We start from the raw sequence: 5644 nt of genomic DNA on the forward strand, positions 1-5644 counted from the left end.
AGCAAAGCTATACAGACAAAATCTCACCCAGAAGCATACACATCTACACTCACAAAAAAAAGGAAAAGGGGAAAAGTTAATATATCCTGCTCCCAAAGTCCATCTCCTAAATTTGGGATGATTCGTTGTCTATTCAGGTATTCAACAGATGCAGGCACATCAAGTTGTTTGTGGAGCTTTAATCCGCTGCTTCTGAGGCTGCTGGGAGAGATTTCCCTTTCTCTTCTTTGTTCGTACAGCTCCCCGGGTTCAGCTTTGGATTTGGACCCGCCTCTGCATGTAGGTCCCCTGAGGGCGTCTGTTCCCCGCCCAGACAGAACGGGGTTAAAGGAGCAGCTGATTCGGGGGCTCTGGCTCAGTCAGGCCGGGGGGAGGGAGCGGTACGGAGGAGGCGGGGCGAGCCTGCGGCGGCAGAAGCCGGCGTGACGTTGCAGCAGCCTGAGGCGCGCCGTGCGCTCTCCCGGGGAAGTTGTCCCCGGATTACGGGAGCCTGGCCGTGGCGGGCTGCACAGGCTCCCGGGAGGGGCGGTGTGGAGAATGACCTGTGCTCGCCCACAGGCTGTTTGGTGGCGGCAGCAGCAGCCTTAGCGTCTCATGCCCGTCTCTGGGGTCCGCGCTGATAGCCGCGGCTCGCGCCCGTCTCTGGAGTTCGTTTAAGTGGCGCTCTGAATCCCCTCTCCTTGCACGCCGCGAAACAAAGAGGCAAGAAAAAGTCTCCTGCCTCTTCGGCAGCTGCAGACTTTTTCTCGTGCACCCTCCCGGCTAGTTGTGGTGCGCTAGACCCTTCAGGCTGTGTTCACGCAGCCAACCCCAGTCCTCTCCCTGGGATCCGACCGAAGCCCGCGCCTCAGCTCCCAGCCCCCGCCCGCCCCGGCGGGTGAGCAGACAAGCCTCTCGGGCTGGTGAGTGCTGCTCGGCGCCGAGCCTCTGTGCGGGAATCTCTCCGTTTTTCCCTCTGCGTCCCTGTTGCTGTGGGATCCGCGCTGATAGCCGCGGCTCGCGCCCGTCTCTGGAGCTCGTTTAGGCGGCGCTCTGAATCCCCTCTCCTTGCGCGCCGCGAAACAAAGAGGCAAGAAAAATTCTCTTGCCTCTTTGGCAGCTGCAGTCTTTTTCCCGGACTCCCTCCCGGCTAGCACCGAAGCCTGAGCCCCAGCTCCCAGGCCCCGCCCGCCCCGGCGGCTGAGCAGACAAGCCTCTCGGGCTGGTGAGTGCTGGTCGGCACCGCTCCTCTGTGCGGGAATCTCCGCTTTGCCCTCCGCACCAATGTGGCTGCGCTCTCCTCCGTGGCTCCGAAGCTTCCCCCCTCTGCTACCCGCAGTCTCTGCCCACGAAGGGGCTTCCTAGTGTGTGGAAACCTTTCCTCCTTCACAGCTCCCTCCCACTGGTGCAGGTCCCGTCCCTATTCTTTTGTCTCTGTTATTTCTTTTTTCTTTTGCCCTACCCAAGTACGTGGGGATTTTCTTGCCTTTTGGGAGGTCTGACGTCTTCTGCCAGCGTTCAGTGGGTGTTCTGTAGGAGCAGTTCCACGTGTAGATGTATTTCTCATGTATCTGTGGGGAGGAAGGTGATCTCCGCGTCTTACTCTTCCGCCATCTTGCCCCTCCCTCGGTCACTTGGAATTTGCAGAAGAAATAACCTTTGGGGAAGGTTATTAACTCATGTAAGAGACGTTAAACAATTATTTTGAAAAGCACTTAAGGGAAGGGGAGTGATGTTTACTTCAGATGCCTGTAAACTCTCCTTTGATTTTTACTGCTGTCGTTGCTGGAGAGGAACATGTTAGAATCATAATACAGAAGTAGAGATATCAGCCTAACATCCTGGCTTTGCTGCTTAAGAAGCTGAAATCCAAGCGGGAGAAATGTCATGTTATGTGCACTTGTTCGATGTTCCATGACTAGTGAAGACAACCCTCTGGGTGAGATGGTTTAAATGAATGATTCTCTGAAGACAGAAAAAATGGAACAAATGTGTAAATTTCCAACTTCTTTTGGCAGCAAAACTTTTCTTCCTACAACACATTAGTTTGTAGATCTCCAGGACAAAAGCAGATTAAAGCTGATAAATCCAACTCAGCATTTAGTTGAGTATACTTCATTGTTTGCAGAATGCATTACACACCTCCGCAGAGCCCTAGGGGTCAAAAAGCACATTTTGAAAAACACTGAACTAGATAAACCTTGAATGTTAGGTGCTTCCCCAAATTTCGCAGTGCCTTGACAGTTTCACAAGGTCATGTGACCAATTTGGGCCAATGGGATATAAGTAGAATGATGAGTGGTGATTCCAAGCTGAAGAAGGACATAAGGCTATATATTGTCTTTACTTCCCTCTTCCCCTGATGTTGTGATGGAGGAGACAGGCGGCAACACGAAGGCAGAGCCTCCATCAGCCTAAGACCCTGAGTGTCAGTGAGGAGGAAAGAGCCCTTCCCATTGTCTGCACTGGCTGTACAACGTGAGCAAGAGACAATGATGTTTGCTGCCACAGCATAAATTAGCCTATCCGAACAATCTCAGAAATGGAATTCTCTAGTTCCTGTTCTTTTTTTTTGCCTTTAGTCTTCTTTTCTCTAATATCATATCTTTCAGAGGAATACACAGTTCCAGCGTGCTGCATTCCAGCTCAAGAGTGGCAGTGGATTATACTAAACTGACTTCACGGATATGCTATGCAGTAACATTTTTTTATGGCTGTAACATTGCAGTCAAAATTATATTTTGGCTGCTGTCCTTTATTTTCTGAGCAATCAATTGGCTTATTAAATAGAAAAGGGTTCTCATGCAAAATAATTTCTAAGTGAGTCACATAGGTTATTAACTCATGTAAGAGACGTTAAACAATAACAACCAGTATATGCTGAGCACCTACTGTGTATGAGGTAATTATAGGGAATAGAGCGTACAGGTTCAGTATAGAAAATTTGACATCCAATAACTTGCATTCAAAATCCAACTCCACTATTTTCTGCTTGTGAGGCTTTTTGCAAATTACTCCTCTCCCTAAGCCTCGGGACTACAGTGAAGCAAATAAGGCCCACTCTTTAAGGTTGCTATGGCTTGAATTAGTACTCCAATACAAAGTCGAGCCATGGTAGGTACAAACCAAGTATCATAATATTATTGATTGGGTGACTTTAACCAACTCTATCATCAAGACTGAAATTTTCTTTCTGTTTCATAAAAAAATGTCTTATTAGATCACTAATAATTTCTTATGCAAAAGTATAAGAACAGGAAAAATATTTAGTTCTGTTAGAATATGTTGCTCGATTGAATGGTAATCAGGAATATTATTTTAAATTGCTCTCTCCCTTCATTTAATCACCTCAATATGAAATGCTTGTCTAAAAGCAACCAGGGATTTATTCTTTCCCCTTCAATCTGTTAACCAGCCGTTGTATATTTAATTAATTAGATTCATGGATTGCATTAAATATTTTCCATCACATCTAATGTAATATTCCTTATCTGTTCATTAACACATGAGTCTAACCGTAGCAGAACTAACTAGTTTAACAGAGATTATTTTCTTCCACTTTTAAAAGTAAAGAAAATAGCAATTCAAAACTGGAAAAAATCCAGTTGATGTCCAAAGCTCTCTGAAGTAGGAAATAGGTAGGAAACTATTGTATAAAAGAAAGAATAATGGTTGTACTGTGGGAAGATACAAGTTCAAATTCTAGCTTTGTCCTTCAGTTTCATATAATAGTGGGCAAATCAGTTCAGATCTTTGAGCTTCAGTTTCTTCACAAGTTCAATATCATACTATACTCTTAATTCAGAAGACTGTGTGTGGGACAGCTGGATTTTCACATGCAAAAGAATAAAGGTGGACCCCTATCTCACACCATATACAAAAAGAAGCTCAAAATGGAGCAAAGAACTAATTATAAGATCTATAAAATTCCTAGAAAACATAGGTATAAATCTTCATTACCTTGGAGTAGGCAACGTTTTCTTAGATATGACACTAGAGGCACATACAAGATAAACTGGACATCATCAAAATTAAAAACATCTTTGCCTCAAAGGACACCATCAAGAAAGTGAAAAGTGTGCTATGTGTGCTGTGCTATGGTGTGAATATGTGTGTCCATCACCCCCACCCAAATTCATACGTTAAAAACCTAATGCCCAAGGTGATGATATTAGGAGGTGGGGCTTTGGGGAGGTAATTAGCTTCACGAGGGCAGAGCCCTTGTGAATGAGATTAGTGCCCTTTATAAAGTGCCTCTTATAAAAGAGGCTCCAGAGACCTCCCTCACCACCTTCCACCATGTGAGGACACAGGGAGAAGTCAGCCATCTGCCATCCAGAGGACAGCCATACTGGCACTCTGATCTCAGACTTCCAGCCTCCAGAACTGTGAGAAATAAATTTCTGTTGTTTATAAACTTATAGTATTTTGTTCTAGCAACCAAATGGACTAATACAAGATCAGAGAAAATTTTGCAAATCGTACATCTGAATGGGGACTTGTACCTAGAATACATAAGAACTATTCCAACTCAATAATAAAAAGATGACCCATTTTAAAAATGAGCAAATTATCTGAATAGACAGTTCTCTGATGAAGACATAAAAATAGCCAATAATTACATAAAAAGATACTCAACATAACTATCTGTCAGAAGAATGTAAATCAAAATAAAAATGAGATACTACTTCACAGCCACCTGGATGGTTATCATCAGAATGACAAGTGTTACTGAGGATATGGAGAAATTAGAATCCTCATAATGCTGACAGGAACGTAAAAGGTACAGTTGCTTTGGGAAACAGTCTGGCAGTTCCTCAAGTGGTTAAGCACAGAGTTACCATATGATCCAGAAAGTCCAGTCTTAGGTATATACCGAAGAGAACTGAAAACAGATGTTCAAACCAAAATTTTACACAAATGTTTACAGCAGCACTATTCATAACAGCCAAAAAGTAGAAACAACCCAGATGTCCATCAACAGACGAATGGATAGATAAAATGTAGTATTTCCATACAATGGAATATTATTTGGCAATAAAAAGAAATGAAGTGCTGATAAATGCTACAACATGGATGAACCTTGAAAACATTTACACTAAGTGAAAGATGCCAGACACAAAGGACTACATATTGTATGATTCCATTTATACGAAATTTCCAGAAAAGGCAAATCCACAAAGAGAGTAGAGTAGTGTTTGCCTAGGGCTCTGGGCTATGGGATGATTGAGCAAGTGATAGCTAACTTGCATAGGGTTTCTTTGGGGGAGTGATGAAAATGTTTTAAATGCACTGTGGGATAGTTGCACAACTCTGTGAATATACTAAAAGCCATTACACTTTACATGGGTGACTATGTGTTATGCCAATTATAGCTCAGCAAAGACTATTTTTAAAAGGCTATTACGGGGAATTCCTTGGTGGTCCAGTGGTTAGGACTCCACGCTTTCACTGCTGAGTGCCTGGGTTCAATCCCTGGTCAGGGAACTAAGATTCCGCAAGATGTGTGGTACGGCCAAAAAAAGGAAAAAGGCTGTTGTGAAAAATAATCAGTAGGATAAGTTTAACTCTTAGAACTCAAGGCCAAACATGCAACTTTTTAAATACTCTATGAAGCATCACAATTCTTGATTCTGAGGCCCTGTTCTTTTGAGCCAGCTGTAAA

The sequence above is a fragment of the Eubalaena glacialis genome, chromosome 7 (assembly GCF_028564815.1).
Source record: "Eubalaena glacialis isolate mEubGla1 chromosome 7, mEubGla1.1.hap2.+ XY, whole genome shotgun sequence".
NCBI classification, from domain to species: Eukaryota; Metazoa; Chordata; class Mammalia; order Artiodactyla; family Balaenidae; genus Eubalaena; species Eubalaena glacialis.